The 19,150-nt window shown below is 34.9% G+C and overlaps 2 long non-coding RNA genes across 3 annotated transcripts; both read left to right on the top strand.

The window, feature by feature from the left end:
- Window positions 1–10,703: 10,703 nt before the first annotated feature.
- On the top strand, window positions 10,704–16,327 carry LOC141611334 (uncharacterized). Its single transcript, XR_012528593.1, has 3 exons — window positions 10,704–10,939; window positions 11,705–11,866; window positions 16,203–16,327. It is a non-coding gene; the product is annotated as an uncharacterized LOC141611334 (long non-coding RNA).
- A 7-nt stretch (window positions 16,328–16,334) lies between these two features.
- Window positions 16,335–17,933, top strand: LOC141611335 (uncharacterized). 2 transcript variants are annotated; one of them, XR_012528595.1, is made up of 3 exons: window positions 16,335–16,470; window positions 16,569–16,628; window positions 17,690–17,933. It is a non-coding gene; the product is annotated as an uncharacterized LOC141611335 (long non-coding RNA). The 2 variants fall into 2 exon arrangements; XR_012528594.1 differs by having other exon boundaries at window positions 16,335–16,488.
- The last annotated feature ends 1,217 nt before the right edge of the window (window positions 17,934–19,150 follow it).

Genomic DNA, 19,150 nt, shown 5'->3' with positions numbered 1-19,150 from the left:
CAAATGTTTATTATGACACGAATCGGTATATCCCTTAATTATAATTCTAGATACGCTGCTGACAAAACACAAACGCATCAACTATACTAATATACATGTCTTTTATAAACGTTGGTCTATAAAGGGCGGTTTCGTTCTTCTACCAGACACGTTTTCCATATAAGGCATATACATCAATTATACTAATATTCATGATATTGAAACACACGGAATACTGTATAGCGTGCATAAGAAATTTGATCAGCAAGTGTAATAATCAACTCTAAAACAAAGCGCATATCATATACACTAACAGGACCGGTAAGATAACTGTTCATATCCATCAGACTCATCAATTCATAATATCAATCAGGCTAACGATACACGTGCAGCAATCGTAATAATTTGTCTTCATATGTTTAAATTAGTATGAATACGCATCAAAATGATCAATAAATACATCAATCAGACGATTTTATTGCAACGATTAACATAAAAGACTTATCTCATCTGATTTTCAGATGTACATACCTAGATGAGACGGTGACTGCACGATATCATTGCTAGCAGCTGGAACAATCGCATCAGTATGTTCCCCCAAATCGCTAGAACCCTCAACATCCATAATTTTCTACGATTAAAATAATTCTGGAATGCCAATCGAAATCACAAAATCGATTGTTAATGCATCAATCACACCAAAACAACCAGAAAAGTATTATATCAGTACATCAATTAGATGATCAACGCGATTGATTACGATCAATTTAGTCGATTTTGGCGGCTATAGTCTGTGTGTTTTTCGCGGAATTTCTTGTGTTTTCGCGGAAAATATTTGATTAGATTTGGGGGAAAAGTTTTGGAAAGTAGAGAGAGAAAGAGATTTTTTGGATTTTTTGGTCAACGATCGTGTTTTGTGTGCTAGCTTTTGTCGAAATCACGCGTGATGTTTTTGATTAAATTACTATTGTAGGTCGTTCTCACCGTTTGCACCGAGTGATCGTTCTCACCGGATCCCGCCTCTATATATATATATATATATATATATATATATATATATATATATATATATATATATATATATATATATATATATATATATATATATATATATATATATATATATATATATATATATATATATATATATATATATAGAGGCCGGATCCGGTGAGGTTGTTAATTATGGCGAGGCGGACGACCTCACCAAATTCCTTAAACTTGGGCGGACTGATTAACATGGACTGATTATCAATGTTCATTCATTTTGGATATTTGGGGTCATTCTTAACTTTTCATTTGGCCCAAATATTTTCTCTATCTAAAATAGACAATTAAGAGCACAAATACTTTACTCTCTCTCTCTAAAAAATATAACACACAACGTTGCAGCGATTTTCAAAATCTCGTTTCCAAAAATCCAATCAGCAGCATCAATTGCAGCGATTTCCGGCAAAATTGTTCGTAGATTTCATCAGAACGACATACAGCAACGCGATTTCAGCAATTTTCGAAGAATATTTTGATTAATTTCCAGGTAATTTCATAATTTCCTGGTAATTTCATAATTTTTTGATTAATTTCCAGGTTAAATTCCTAATTTTTCTCATTGTCTTCATTCCTTTATTGGTTTTGTTGGTCATAGATCCGAGAAGTCTGTTTGTTGGTATCAGTGAACATATTGACATGACAACCTTGAATCCAATATGTCATATTCTGTTAAAAGCGATTCGAAGTCCACGTGATTGCTGCCTGTAGGCAGAAATCGGAAATAGATTGATGATTTTGAGCAATTAATCAAGTGGTGGCCTCATATACATACCTGCATTTTTGTAAAAGTTTTGGTTTTATTACCTTCTGAGTTCTTGTTGATATGTGTATGGAATTGATTTGATTAGGTTCTTCCTTCTGCTGATGCAACCTCAGATGACAAGGCGAAGGAATCTTCTTCATTGGCCCGAAAAAGGTGTGCATTGTTAAAATTGTGATGCTGATAAGCTTTAATGTATCATTCTCTATTCTAAGTCTTAATGCCTTGTTGATCAACTGCCTCTTCCATATGATGTGTTTATAGTCACCCACCACTCGCATTTGGTTCATCCCCGAACCTGGAAGCGCTTGCCCTTGAAGGAAACCAACTACATTAAGATGATGATGAGGAGGATGATAATGAAGCAAATGCTAGTTCAAGGCTTTTGCGGTAATTGCATCATTGTACATTTACTTTTTGTCTTCTGCAATGGTGTGAACATATTATGCTCGCGCGTGTCCTTCACCACTGTTGAATATATCCGAAATATTGTGATTTGAGTAATTTTTGTTCATCTGGGCCGCATTGATTTTAGCTCAGTTAGTCAAACCTGAAGAGCGTAGTAGCCTAGTAGGTAATCAAATTCAAAGGATTGGGATTGGGATTGGAGATTGAGTTTGAGATTGTATGCGCATCATTGTTGTTAATCTCAAAGCTACATTAACTTTGTATGTAAGTTTTGCCCATTATTCCTTTTATTGGTTGTGGTGTTCATACATCCCAAAGACCAAGTTTGTTGGTTGTAAATATAGTCCCTATTCGCTCCAAGAGCATAAATGACTAATTAAGGCTACAAATATAGTCCCTATTCTCTAGGACGTTTGTTAATATATTAGAAAAATTGTGATCAGATTTATGTTCGTTGGTCCTGGCGGTGACATAATTTCAGCCCACTCAAAGATTATAGTAGATAATCGGTTTATAGACGACTTTAGGAAATGATTTTGAGCTTCTAATTCGTATGCATCATTGTTGGTATCTCTCACTGCTGCACAACTCTCATCCAGTCCTGCTTAAATTTGTGAATCCTAGAGCTTGTTTTGTAAACTTATATGTTAATTTTGTGAAACTTGATCATAAGTGGTTGAAATCATGTACTTTGCTCTTTTTCTTATTTTGTGAATCACAGACCTTTTTTTGTGAAACTTAGAGCTTGATTTGTGAAACACAAAGTTAATATTCTTAAACTTGGTCATAAGTTGTTGAAATCGCCTGTTTTCCTATTTCTCTTATCTTGTGAATCTGAGACCTTGTTTAGTGAATCTTAAAGCTTGATTTGTGAACACAGAAGATAATACTCTGAAACTTGATCATAATTGGTTGAGATCACGTACTTTGCTTTTTTCCTTATTTTGTGAATCATAGACCTTGTTTTGAGAAACTTAGAGCTTGTTATGTGAAACGCAAAGCTAATATTCTTAAACTTGGTCATAAGTTGTTGAAATAACCTATTTTGCTATTTCTCTTATTTTGTGAATTTTAGGCTTTGTTTTGTGAATTTCACAGCTTATTTTGTGAATCTTAGAGCTTGTTTTGTGAAACTAAAAGGTAATATTGTGAAACTTGGTTATAAGTGGTTGTTGAAATCACCTATATTCCTCTTTTCTTATTTTGTGAATCTTGGACCTTGTTTTGTGAATCTTAGAACTTATATTGTGAAACTAAAAGGTAATATTGTAAAACGTAGTCATAAATGGTTGAAATCACCTATTCTGCTCTTGTTCTTATTTTGTGAATCCTAGACCTTATTTTGTGAATCCTAAAGCTTGTTTTGTGAATCTCATACCTTATGAAATCACCTTTTTTGCTCTTTTCCTTATTTGGTGAATCTCAGACCTTATTTTGTGAATCTCATACCTTATTCAGTGAATCTCATACCTTATTCAGTGAATCTTAAGGCTTATTTTGTGAAATTTGATCATCATAAGTGGTTAAAATCACCTATTTTGCTCTTTTCTTTATTAGGTGAATCTCAGACTTTGTTTTGTGAATCTCATGCCTTGTTCAATGAATCTTAGAGCTTGTTTTGTGAAACTTGGTCATCATAAGTGGTTAAAATCATGTTTCTTGCTTTTTTCCTTATTTGGTGAATCTCAAACCTTATTTTGTGAATCTCATACCTTATTCGGTGAATCTCAAGGCTTGTTTTGTGAAACTTGATCATCATAAGTGGTTAAAATTACCTTTTTTGCTCTTTTCCTTATTTGGTGAATCTCAGACCTTATTTTGTGAATCTCATACCTTATTCAGTGAATCTTAAGGCTTATTTTGTAAAACTTGATCATCATAAGTGGTTAAAATCACCTATTTTGCTCTTTTCTTTATTAGGTGAATCTCAGACTTTGTATTGTGAATCTCAGACCTTGTTCACTGAATCTTAGAGCTTGTTTTGTGAAACTTGGTCATCATAAGTGGTTAAAATCACGTTTTTTGCTCTTTTCCTTATCTGGTGAATCTCAAACCTTATTTTGTGAATCGCATACCTTATTCAGTGAATCTTAAGGCTTGTTTTGTGAAACTTGATCATTATAAGTGGTTAAAATCACCTTTTTTGCTCTTTTCCTTATTTGGTGAATCTCATACCTTATTCAGTGAATCTTAAGGCTTGTTTTGTGAAACTTGATCATCATAAGTGGTTAAAATCACCTATTTTGCTCTTTTCTTTATTAGGTGAATCTCAGACTTTGTTTTGTGAATCTCAGACCTTGTTCAGTGAATCTTAGAGCTTGTTTTGTGAAACTTGGTCATCATAAGTGGTTAAAATAACGTTTTTTGCTCTTTTCCTTATTTGGTGAATCTCAAACCTTATTTTGTCAAACTTGGTCATCATAAGTGGTTAAAATAAATGGAGGTATGATTTTCTTCCACATTCTTTCAAGATGGAATGAACTAAAGCAGCACATATTCAAAAAAACCGCAATTAATTTTGTTCCTCAACATGAATGTGGAAAAAGATCAGAAGCTATATACACAGCTGTAACTATACTAGTACAGAGCAAAATACCAAGTGACAACTATTTCTTTTCAGCGTAGCAGTTAACCAAAAAATGAAAAGTTCCAAGGTAAGGACTAGAGCACACCTCGAGAATCAATTTCTTCAATCGTTCCTCTAATGGCAGGGGGAGCAGAGATAAGAGAACAACTCACATGATGAAAACTAGTTTAATGATTTAATTATTTTAAAACCAATTAGCTCAAATGACAGAGCGTTGTGCAATGCACAAGGTGTGGGTTCGACTCCCATGTTGGTTATTGACTGCTACTGTTACTTCAAAGCCTAATCCGTACTCTCATTATTATGCCAATAAGTTAGAAGAATATGTTCGAACATCTTATTAAAGGAGATGCATAACTCCAACACTCACCATATTGTATCAAAAAAAAAAATAAAACTTTGCCAAAGTGATATTCATCTGATTCATTCTAATCCACATATACCATATTCTAGCCACATACAATTTGCGACCCGAGTGACTCAATGACTCTCGCAAATTGTAGGGTATGGGGAGTCTGATATACTCAAACAATAAACTCAAACAAATTAACAAATCCAAAATTAGGAAAACATTAACATTAAAAAAGTTGATTATTACCAAGTGGGGTCCATCTTAGCAGTAAGAGATTTGAGGGAAAAGAGCAAACCAAACATAAGTTTATGATCTTGTTGAGGATCTAAAGTATGAAGATGACGATTCCATTCCCTGTAAAGCAAACAAACACCATTTCTATTGAAGATATAAATCATATGTGCATTGTTTCACGATGTCATATCTGCTTTGGTGGTGATGGGTTTATCTCTGTTCCCCAAAAACGCATCTTTCAACCTTCCTTCTAATCTAATCATCAAAACTAAAACACAAAATTAATATGGTATATGTGCACATCTAAGTTTGAGCTTCTTCTACTCATCCTCAATTTTGCACATCTGAGTACGGATTTGGCTCACTCATCCTCAATGTTATTGTATTTAAGTTTAATACACTAGATTCTTAAATTAACTAGGCTATATGAGATTTGAACTCATACCTTTGTGCAAGATTTGCACATTGCTCTCCCATTTGAGCTAATAGCCGTTAAGATATACGAGTACATAACAAAGATTAAGTAAGGGGAACCTTAAGCTAATAGCCTTTAGATATGGAGTATTTAACTAACCTGTAACAAACTGAATCACCTTGCCAAAATAACAGAAACACGAACCTGAGATTGCTTTTTGTCAGATCCCAATGGACTAAACGAACCATTAAGCCCTTCCCACTTAAAAGCTCCTGGTGAACCTAGCAAACTCAGTGACTGGGCTTCTAGTCCTGGTTTCCTTGTCCTCCATTAGCTAAACTACGCAGATGAGAAACTTCTTTCTGCAAAATGGTGAACTAGGAAATTAGCTTTTTTTGTACAAAATATCTTAAAATTGCAATGAGCTTCCGAGACAATCTCATTAACCCTCAATATACTTTCCTATCGCTACCATTTGACATATTCCCTGATATTGATGCACGGAGACCAAAACGTTCTAAATTCTCAATAACATTGTACAAAGAGCAAGGTATGACTTCTGTGCTTCATAAAGAACTTGAATTGACAACTTAACTAAGATAATATGGCCCCAACTGAGCCTAGAGTATCAAAGATAGGGAATCCAAACAGCTAAATTATCGAGATTTACACTAACTTTTAAGAAACAACATTTGGCCTGCCCTATACTGAAAATGTACATTTTGAGTCCCAGGGTTGGTATAGAAGACAATTCAATACCTTTAGCTGCTGAATTTGCATTCTCAAGGCAAGCACATCACCAGAGGCATCTTCGTTTATGATTGCCTGAAAAGGAATAACAACCAAACCATAATTGCTAACAAGAATATGTGGAGCAGTATTTTTAGGACGAAAACGTAGTTGGTTCATGGTGCTACAGAAAAAAATGTCAATATAACATACATTGTTCTTTATAAATTTAGCACGCTGAGCAAACTTCAGAGTGCTTAACGTCTCCAGTGAGCAGCTGCAAGAAGACGGGAAATAGTAAGGATTATTACAAGTAAAAAATAAATGTGCCATTAAAAGACTTGGAATTTGAAGAATGTGAAGAAAAGGCGAGCGATGAAGAAATGACTAACCCATTAGAAGGACTAATATTAGCAATGATAATTGTTTTCGAATTTCCTCCCAGTGAATCATGACCAAATTTGAAAGTTAGGGTAACTATGTTATGGCTTTAATAGCGTCCTTAGAAAAATGCATTCAAATAAAATGATGTTGACTTATACCTGAAGCAAGAAGGTTAATTTTGAATCTCGATAAGGCACATGAAGAGATTTTTCGTTGGACATGCTCACAAGGTTCAAAATCACCAATCTGCATGAACCAAAGACAAGTTAAAAGAGAAACAACTTGAATTAGACGTGTAGTTGTGCAATAGTTACTGTGACCAATGTGAAGAACTCAACCGAAAGTAAGGACATACCCAAGAGTTGAAAGTGACTTGTTAATATTCGTAGCTTCCTTAAGTCGCTCACCTTCTGCCCCAGAACTCTTTTGCCTATGGTGATCATCTTTTGGTCAGAATGAACATTAAAAACGAATCTAGCAGCATGGAACAATATATAACATATACGAGTAACTTCCTTCTAAAATCACCTTTCAGAGCCTGCCAGATCTACAAGATTTAGTCGAGCAAAACGATGATGGGTAACATCTTGAGATTCCCACTGTCAATTTCAAGTTATCAATAAAAATAGCATTCATTATTGAAGTTTATATACTATACTGCCTCAAAAACATCACGCCTATGGAGGGAAACTCTATTTACCGTACTCTCAATCACACATGTTAAAACACTATGGGAACGACTGCTTGCACGATTCATATTCGTGGCTGCCACCTTCCTGTTCATGGAACCCAGACATAGCGCAATAATTCTGCATCAATCACTTGTAGAAAGAAGAAACAGGAAACGTGGAACATAACTTGTGCTGGAAGAACTAATTCAATTTAGTGGATTACTACCTCAAGCAATTTTTGCATTACATCTCGAGCACTTGAAACCTTTAGCTCTGTGAGGCTTTCCACATAAATGCCTTTCTTTAAATCTTCTCTAATCTGCAGAATAAGATTGATAAGGTCTACAAGTTAGAGTAAGAGCAAAACTTCAAAGGGTTTGAAACGTATGCAGTAGAAAAACCGCAAGCTTATTGCTGTTACCGAGAGCAAGGTCTAAAAGGCCTAAGCTGCTATAATAACAGTCTTACGATTAGCCAGTTTGCTCATGCCGCTTACACCGTAAGTTCGATGAAGAAGGGTTCAAAAGATCAAGAATGTGCTCGTTGTAAATTTCCAAAAATGAGCATTTACAAGTAAACCAAAACTTTTCTTCTCTGCGAGCCTCTTTTTCCTGCAATGGAACGTGAAAATTGCCCTTATGATTTTGCAAACAAAACTAGAGAAATACAAAATGAGTGCACCAACAAGAATTAGGTCTAGGGTTCACATAATATACTCCAAGCTTCACAAAATCAAGTCCAGGTTTCACAAAAATGGAGAGGTAGTGGAACACAAGACGCGACACGCAAATGAGATGGAGAATCCGAACTCCCCCAACCATTCAGAAATCAGTGATATTCATAACATATACTAACATATAAGCATCATCAGCATAATTAATAATGTTCCACCACATTATCTCTCACAGTTTAAAAACCTACAATCACACATCAAATTCAATTACAAACATTCATATTCATAAGCTGTTATAGAGTAGCATTAGCATTTGCTTTCGCATCTGCATCCTTCTCATTCACCAGCGCAGCGGCAACAGCATTAGCAAGGATAGCAACATAATGAAAACACATCATCATCCGTCATCATCCGAAAACACATCCACATTAAAAGAATCACCGTGACAGAAATTCAAAATTGACCAAATCAAATATTTAACATATTTTATTGATGATTTGAGCATACATGTGGTCTTTACTGGGACCAAAATGTAAGGAACATATTTGTTGCTAATTCAAAGACAAAATCTCGGGCATGATTATCGCTAGTAAGAACAAATTGGTATGCATCGGTAGTAGAAGATCTTTGTAACATACATACCTTGATTAGTTCCGCTCTTACGGCGGGATCTACACCTTCTACTCCAAATATCATTTTCTCAAAGAGAAATATTCATCTCGTATAGAAACTTCAAATCCAAAGCAAAAGCAACATCTCGCTTCCACCGCACCAATAGACATCACTAACACACATAAACCATATAGTTCGAATCACAGATGTGTGTTCTCTTGATTGATCTAAGAACAATAACTCATATAACATTTTCGATTAAACAGTCATCTAAAACATAGAATATATGTTCTCTTGATTGATCTTGCGATGATTCGATTATGCTCGTAAACCGATCAAAACATGCATAAGAACAACGATAAATTAACGAATTAAATAAGTCGATTGAAAATTAGGGTGAAAAATAAGGAATGATAACGGAGGTCGAAAATCTACGCAAATTGAAATTAAAATGAGGTGATCGAAATTACCTAACTTATGGATGATAACGGAGGTCAGAAAGCTCAGTGTTAATGGCGGAACGGAAGCTTAGTAGTAATGGCGTCGAAATCTGAGTGAATGGCAATGAAGGAACTCATTGTCTTAGACGGCTTGAAGAGAGAGAGTGAAGGGAGTAAATGTGACGGAATAAATGTATGAAGTGAGGGAAATTTGGAGTTTGTTAGGGGTTATATTAGGGGACACGTGTCAACATCTGATGCACTTGTAGTTGTTTAATCCAATGGTTTAGAAGGTGTCCAGCCGCCTCACCCTAAGAAGGGTGCCTCACATGATTCAATCTCTCTCTCTCTCTCTCTCTCTCTCTCTCTCTCTCTCTATATATATATATATATATATATATATATATATATATATATATATATATATATATATATATATATATATTATGGAATCTAACTTGAATTATTATATCCTACTTATTATATTTTTGTATGTTAAATAATTAACATCTCTATACATCTAATAAACTATAAAGTTTAATAAAATTGCATAGATTTTAAATTTAATATATAATTTTATGATGATAATAGTTAATACCATAAGTGTGCATGTTTATACTAATTAATTATTTGATTTTAAGCAAATTGACCATCTTCTAGTCTTCTATAAATATTTAGGAAAATTACCAGACATCTTTTTTCTTTTAGTCTCCTCGAAATTGACCATCTCAATTAGTTTTTTTATTTTAAGGAAATTGACCGTCTTAATTAATTATTTTATTTCAGGGAAATTGACCATGTTTAGGAAAATTACCAAGCTTCTATATAATTTAGTTTTAACCCAAACTATACAATATTTGTATTTGAGATCCCTTAATCGGGTCTATCATACGATGCTAGTGATTTAAAACTATATAGTATACTTAATTTGTATAACTATCTTTAATTACTTATTTTCTGAATTTAATATATAGTATTAATTGTGAGAGGAAATGAAAAGAAAAGAAATAAAGAGGATCTATTTTCTCTCCATAGACCACACTCCACAACTCCGCCGAACAAGTAATCCTCCCCTTAACTAAAAGTGAGCAAGAGTAGCTACTATTCACCAATGAATAGTAAAGTGAGCAAGAGTAGCTACTATTCACCAATGAATAGTAAAGTGAGCAAGAGTAGCTACTATTCACCAATGAATAGTAAATTTCTAATGAATAGTAGATGCCACAATGAATAGTTGAACTCTTGGCGGGTGGGTTTGGAGCTCGGATAGGCGGGTCTGTGTGCTGGGCTCAATTCTTTCATAAAAAATCTCGGTTTCAGTCCAATACTCACATTATTCCTTTTGGGCCTATTTTATTTGCCAGTTTCTTCCTCCAACGTTTCCTTCATACCACTCATTCTCCGTCTTTTCCTCTCCATCATTCATTTCCCCTTTTACTAATTTCTGAACTCCGCCTAATAATTGTCCTTTTTTAATTCAATCAATTCATCATCTTTCTTGGATTGTTGATTGTTTTGTTTATGTTTGCGACTGATGATTGTGCGGAAGGCAAAAAAGGAGATGATGACGATTAATGACAATGAGATCAGGATTACTGCTCAAGATCGTATGCGTAATTACATCACATATGCCTCAAATCTTCAGGTATACTCATTTCTCATATCTTTTTAATCAATTTGTGATGTGAATGATCTTTGTTTTCATATGCGGTTTTGTGATGTGGGTATACTTTGCCTTTCTTCACCTGAAACTAAGCTCATCTATGGCGACCCGATTAGATCTTAATAGTAACCTGATTAAAATAATGACGATATGCTTGATCAGCGTTGGCGTATTCGTCAGATCACCCCTCCACGAGAAACTGATTTCTGAAACATCTCATACAGTTCTTGTCATCTAAGTTTACAATAACAAGGTTAAGCATCTTCCACTCACCTGGGCGAATCATATACAGTTTCATCGAATCAATATTAAGCATGATTATCGTCTTGAATGAAAGTCTCATCTAAATGACATATATATGGTACATTTTTATCTTTTTCTGTAGTTTGTTAGATAATTGTTGTTTATGAGATTGATTCTGTGATGCCTATATTTTCAGTGGTTTATTGGTGTCGTTATTGTATTTTCATCCCCAATCCTTATATTACACTCATCAATTGGCTTGACAAATTTAAAGATCATAAAAATTAGGGGTTTTGATTTGATGAAATACAAATGTGGCCCTTTCCATATACTATATCTTTTATTTTTGATTAAGTTACGTGCTTTATTGCGATTAGTTCCCCTGGATTATGTGTATTTGTTTGAGTTAATTTGTTCATGTATTTGATATGTTTGATATTATATTGGGTTATGGTTTGACCTGGGTTTCCATTGATACAATTTGATTTATTATGTTAATTATAGGAGACTAAGGAGAGCGAGGCGAGGAATATGAACTTATTTAATTTTTCGATAAGTGGAGCAATGGGTATTTGGATTATGCTGAAATTGAGGCGGGTATAAGTGGGCTTTATAATCAGTTTGATTATAATTATGCTAGGGATTTGGACCTCCTTCGCCTGTATGGTAAGTTTCTGTTTTTGTTTCTTCTTTTTTGTGTGTTAATTTTATTTGGTCTGCCATTTGGTGGCACTGGCTAACTGACGAGGTATTGGAGGTCGAAGTTCCAGATGACGGCGCCAATGGTGGTTGAAAGTGGTGGCGTTGTCTATTCTTTTGGTGTTTAAAGCTAATAGTAAATAAGTTAGGAATAAGAAATGATTGACCTCCTTCGCCTTACTAATAACTCATTCAGTAGTTTCTCCTACCAAAGTAAGACTGGACATTCTGCAACATATATTGTAAATAATAGGCATGTCTTAATTCATGTAACTATGTAAGTAGAAATTTTAAGTCATCTTCTAACACCTACCGACATTAATATCCATAAATATGTCAATGCCCAAAACCCAATAGCAAGAGTACTGGAATCTTTTCACCCACTGTGTGAGGCACATGTCCATGGCCCTCAAAGCACCTTACTAAGTATGGAGTAATACAAAACCAAGCTATGTGTAACTGTGTAAGCCAAACCTTGTTTCCATTCCCAGATTGTCTGTCAGTAGCATTAGTTACAGTTTACAGTAGAGAGGTAGAAGTGGTACTGCATAAACTATCCTTTTGTATTTTCATCGACCTTTTTGACAAGCCTCAGTATGCATCTTAGCTATCACTTGGTATAACCATGCTCTAACCTCACAGGGTTTACTATTTTTTGAGTGAAACATAGTCAGGTATTCATCTGATTTCTATTAGTTTACATTCCATTTTCTCTTGTCGACAGGTAGTTATTAGAAGAAGTAAATTTGTTAAATGTAATATAAAACCCTCCTACAGAAGAATTTGTGTTTGATGTTTTCTTGACTGAATTCTCGCATTTTCACATAATCCGTTGTGAATTCTACATGTGTGTTTTTCCAGTCTAATTTAGGAAAGTGGAGCAAGTTACTGAGTTTGCAAGCTTGCGATATAGTGATGTTGAAATGTGGGAGCGTAAACTTGAATTAATTATTAATTAGACAAATATGGTCTCGATAATTAAGGTGGTTTGTGCATTATCTTACCTAGCAGCATAACATTGTGCATCAACAGTCTTCTGCCAGATAAGAGTTTCATCTTGCTGATCAAGAAGACTCCGGTAAATTTTTTGAGTGAAATCTTCAACTGGTGTTAACATGTTTCCTTTCTTCGTTGCCAGCAAATTCCCTTCTGGCTTGATCATAGGAGAAGTAAGAACAAACTAACCTCCAGGCTTGAGGACGCGATCGACTTCAATGATGAACATTCCATCTGCATCACAAGGCTACTGTTACAATTGATAACCATACAACCATTTTCAAGAAACATTTCACAAAGTCCAGTGTTTCCATACACAGTAAGCACAAAGTCCTTATCTGGCAGAAGACTGCTGATGCACAATGTTATGCTGCTAGGTAAGATAATGCACAAACCACCTTAATTATCGAGAACATATTTGTTTAATATAGGGTTTATGTAAATGTATCTCCTTATATAGATTGTCTTAGCTTGGAGTCTTCCTCTAGTAATTGACATCCTCCTCTTTCCTTGGTTTTTATGCCAAAACCAAAGGTAAACAAATGACCGAGACGGAGGGAGTATATCTTAATCTCATCACTAATCCCTTGAGAGGTACAATGTATTTTAATCTAATTATTAATTCCCTTGAGAGTAAAATTTGTCTGCATAGTTTTAGCTTACTTTGGTTCCGTATCTGTCTCATAATCCTTCACTTTCTACAAGGATGTGTTGACTAGAAAGTTACATTATATGTTTTTCTCAGTTGGTTGTAGTCTAAATTAGCATAAAGTATTATATTAGCCACATTATATTGAGTCTCCGTCTCCACTCCATTTTGTCCGTTATTGTATCCTGAATAAATGTATGTTTGAAACTGTGTTACTCAGACTCCGCAGAGAAGTGTCGTATCCGACGCGTATTGGAGTGTCGGACACGTGATTCTAAAATTTAAGTGACACGGGGATGCGGTCAAACAAGTGTCTTGACCGACTTTAGAGACACCGATACGACACTTCGAAATTAAAAGCTTACAAATAAATACTAGTAAATATAGTTTATTAATATCATTTTTTTTACATGGGAAAAGACAAATTTATTTCAAAAGTCCAACTTTTCATTTTTCAATTGCATGTGAGTAATTTTATGGGGAAATAAAATAGATTAATAGACCATTAAATATGCATTGTTGCCTCTCTCTTCTTTTATATTTTAACATTTCCCCACATTTCTCTCCCTTCTTTAACCCTTTTCACCTTTCCCCACGTTATTTCTTCATCTTTTCTCGCTCTCTCTTCTCCATGTTCCTTGAAATACTTCTGACTATCACTGTGTAAAAGTGTCGGGAGTCGTGTCGTACTGTGCAGTATCCCAGACGTGTCAGGTGTCGTGTCTGGTGAAGTGTCGTGTCGACACTCGACACGCCACCTACCTGGAGTGTTGAAGCTTCTCTGGTTTGAAATAGTAGTTAGTAGTTTAGTACTATACGACTATTGAATTTGTAATGATCTTTTCTTCTCTTGTCTGAGTCTTCAGCACTGAATCCGGAAAAGTGGCTGGAATTTGAACTCCATGAAAATACAGATGTCAGCTGTAATACTAAGCAGTCAGCTCTACAGGTTATTAGCTTTTCGGAAGATTGTTGATTCATATGGGTGAGTCATCTTTGATGTTGAAGTTTACTTTTCTATGGATGCAACTGTTTTGTAGTTGATAGATATTAGTGACATGCGTAGTGTTTAACTTATGAGCTAATCCTCATCAATTTTCGTTGCTTCGTTAGAACTGTGAATATGAAATTATTACTGAACAGTTTTTCAGTAGTGAATATTGATGAGTGGTTGGGAAACAGCGTCTTCTTTGTATTGCTTACTCCTGGGTATGGTTGCGTACACTTGGCCCCTCCTTACATTACAATTTTCGCAAGCCATTGAGGCACTGGGGTAATGTTGTTGTTGTGTGTATTGATGAGTGCAACCTGGTGAGTTCCAGTAGCTTGAGCAAGGTGAATAGTAAGATCATGTAATCTTTGCCTCACTTGCCTTTTCGTTGGATTGAATGCATCTTAAGTGTGAATTTAACTTGTCTTTAAAGAAGATATTGGTAATTAGTTATTAAATTGTCCCTTGGATGAAATTTATGTGGAATAAAAGTAAAATATTAATGCAATTGCGAGCTCTACAGATTAGTCGTGGAATTTGAATTTCGAGCATTAAGAGTTAGGCTCATGGAGGAGTCTATGCATTCAATCAGTAATGCTGCCAACTAATTATCTCCAAACTAATAACTTGCTTGGATTGGTGATGGAAGTTTCATTTTATATTCTGGATAATAATAGCTTTTTGTATGGAAATTACATGAATAAAGAGTTGTTATGTTAACGGCTTGCTTCTACCTCCATATCAGGCTATCAGACGTAGTATACTGGATCATTTGTGACAGAATTAGGCTGTGCGAGGGGATTGTGGCAGTGGTTTATCATTACTTTTTACATAACTATTTCACTTTGTGTCTCTTTGTGGCGTGTATAAGAATAAAGCAGCACTATAATATATGGTTGAAAGTAGAAGTCGGCGAAAGAGTTGGGGTCGGGTCACTGTTAGTAATGATCGCATTCACAAATGACATTTTACAGCACAAAAAAAGATAGATTTCACATCAGGAAATTTGAATTTAGTCAATCCAAGAAGAGAAGTAGTTAGTTTAAAGGTAGTTAAGGACTTAAGGGTAATATTTATTAGTATGGTGGAAGTTGAGATGAAGTCTCCCCCTCTTTGTTTTCGGCCATAGCAGGCTATTGAACTTTCCACTTCCAAGATCAGTAAGCATGGTCACTCTAAATGTCAGTTTGTCATTGTCACTATTTTCAATCGCAAGAAGTTTGTAGATATTGTTCCTTATCCCAACAGCCGTAATGTAATAGTCCTCTGGAGCCTAATACTTTTATTTCTGATTTCAATGTCTTGATAGCGTCATTCTGCACTGTTTTTAAAGATTGTACCTTTTATTGTTGATCTTAGGTTCCACATGTTAATCATATTGACGTATCCAAGGAATGGCTTTGTTGCTTGAACTGTATCACTTTCTTTTGTCCTTTGTGTGACATCTTTAGTATTTCAGTTGTAGGTTAGTCTGCTGACTGTACAACAGTTCTTTTGTTTGTTAAACACCTCACTTTCGATAGTAAAAAGTGTGTGTTTAACAAATCAAAGGGTCATCTAATCTCACGGCTTAAGACGGTCTTATTTGTTTCATTATGAATATAATTGGTAGGATGCATATTGAAATGTGCAGATATTCATGTTGTGTTTTTCGTTTGATATATCAGACATCAGGTGACAGACTCCAGAGGATTTTCTCACAACAAAGGGAGGGAATAATAATCAGGGCATCTGAAGAGCAAATCAGAGCTCTGACCCATAATGAAGGCAACATTAAATGGCCTTTCGGAAGCAAGAGACTTTAGTCCGATAAACCTCTTAAGGCAACGTCTTAAAGAGGCCAATGAATTTGGAAGGCTGTTTGAAATCGATACCAGTGGTCACAGAGTGCTCCAAGACTTTCAAGTAGCCGTATCTTTCGCCAACCTCACTCAAGTTAATTCCTTGCGTAAGGTACCTCTATCATCTTTCATTGCGTATGTATAGCACTTGAGTTAGAATAGTATGTTTAAACAATCCTTATATATGTGCAGGTTAAAGACTTTCGTATAGCCAAGAAGAGGCGTGCATAGGGTATTATACTGGTTTTGTGGGTAAGTACAATTCTTTCTCATTTAGCTTTTACACAAGGATTTTATTTTACATTCCCACTTGAAGTTTAAGAGTAAGAACTTTTCCACCTTACTGTTTCACTCACATAAACATTTCAAAGAATGTTCGATTATGCTTGGTAGGTCATTTACATCTGTTTTATAGGCGATGGTCGCTGATCGATATGGCCAAAGGCCCGTTATTATCTTCGGAACAACAAATGTATTAGTATTATGAACATCCATTTTCGGAAAGTTTTCATTATTGTTTGTTTATCAAACTATACTATGTAATCTCTCTTGGCTGGTGATGTAATTTTCTAAATTCAAGGTCGTTTTTAACACACTTTTTGGTCTAAGTACAAACTTTTGGATAGCAACCACAAGAATAATTTTGTTGGGAATTTTCAATGGGATATTAAGGCGTGATACTTTGATTGGTAGCGGATTGGGAATGTTTGTGTGCAGCCCTTAAGTTTTGTGTATGTATTTTATAATGGAACTTTTGTTTGGTTTGAAATTTGAACGACCTAGAGTTGGACCCTTGACCTTGCAGTATAACTAAAAGGCGGTGGGGTGGGACTTGAGAGGGATCATCACTAGGATTCAGGTGACCTAATTGTATGTTGTTCTCCTTCACACTTTTACAGTAGTTTCACAAGAAGGGAGAGTGAGAGGGAAAGGGAGAGGGAAAGGAAATGGGCGAATATGTGAACAAGCGAGATAAGGAGGAAGGGAACACATGTTAGAATTACAGAACATAAGACTCGAGTGAATGTCCCATAGATATCATGTACTCGATGGGGCTAAGTAGCTAACATGGTCACATTTGCAGAAATAGGTAATAAAAAACCATATAAGCTTACTTATGGAGTATAATTACTATTTTGTTTCATACTTTTGTCAGAACCACGACGGAATTAGATTGTAAAATTTGGATTTTAAGATTTGGTCTTTTATACTTTTGTTTCCAATAACTTGCCAAGTATAATTACTATTTTGTACCATGCTTTGTAGTAAGTCAATCAAGCTCTAACAATTGAAATGAAGTTTGTTTTATACAGGTTTGTTCATGATGTTAACAAATGCTTCTTGGAGATTAACTACACATTTGACATTCGCGAGGACTCAAAGGAATAAGAGTCTCAAGCTGTTGATTGATTCTTTCTCGAGTAGCTTATTAGTTCCATGTAACATTGAGTTTGACCTCGTCCTATATCATTATTCATGTCTCGTGTTTTGATTACATTCTATTCCCAGTGTGAACTCCGTGAGTTTGATGAACCCATTGTGGTGAATCTTATTAAATTTTGAGCATATGGGAATACTCAATGGAGCAAGTAGGTTTGATGATTTAATCGTGTTAAAGTGTGTTGATTGAATGTCATGATGGTTACTATCTATAAACTACAAGACTCCGGCTCAAAGATTGCTATGTGCTCTTAAAATTTTTGATAGTAATGAACCATACTATGTTGGACACCAAACATACATCAATACTCTATAGTCCAAATGGATTGGCACGGATCAGATTGCTATGTGCTCTGAGAATTTGTAAGAGTAATGAACTACCGTATGTTGAATACCAAACATACATCAATACTCTATAGCCCAAATGGATTGGAACGAATCGACGACATGCTCTATAAATGTGGATCTAACCTTTCACTTGCATCAATACTCTATAGTCTAAATAAAATTTTGGGTTGAATGTAACCCCAAGAAATGGTTCCCAAAAATTAATCTCAATTACGCGTTGTTTTTGTAGTGACTTTTGTGAGTTCGCTACGTTTAAAAACTCAAACTATGTTAGTATAAAAATCAAGGTGCCTCGCGCATATAAGTAACTACCCTAGCATCTTTCTTACCAAATGTCAAACTTTGTATAATCATCAACGATTCACAAATCACCAAAATTATTAAGAGCAATTTAAATGTAGGTTCTTAGCAATTAGGTTGTCAAAAGAAAGCACTAAGATAAAGTTCGTCCCATTGCAAATAAAAGTTTGTTCTTAAATGAACAAACTTGGTTTGATATTAAGAATTAAGTTCTTTGAAAAAAAAATACTATTTCTGGACCCATTAAGTAAATTAACCAATTAATTTCATTAAATAATTAATATTGATTTTATGGAAAAACATCAAATAAAATTCTTGCATTGTAACAAAAAATTTTTAATTCTTGAGATTGTAAAAACATGACGTGACAAAGGAAAAACTTTATAAAAAAATCTTTAATTGCACTTGCCTTAAGAGTGAACAATTTGACGCTTCAGATAAAAATACTCTGTGAACGCCATTTCTCACCTCCAAATATATCCACAAGTGACAAAATATAGAACCCGATAATCATAAGTGAGATGCTGATTTATATAGGACAACGATAAGTTCACAATGAGATGCAACTTAGTAAAGCCTATGTACCAGAGTACCTGCCGAAAGTCATAAACGATAAACATTATGTACAGTACTAAACTATAGGGGAGGAGCAAGGGAAAAGGGAAGGAAGAGGACCATTAAGATGA

This window comes from Silene latifolia, chromosome 11 (genome assembly GCF_048544455.1).
Source record: "Silene latifolia isolate original U9 population chromosome 11, ASM4854445v1, whole genome shotgun sequence".
NCBI lineage: Eukaryota > Viridiplantae > Streptophyta > Magnoliopsida > Caryophyllales > Caryophyllaceae > Silene > Silene latifolia.
The sequence above is the reverse complement of the archived record's forward strand: the minus strand, read 5'-3'. Positions and strand labels throughout refer to the sequence as shown.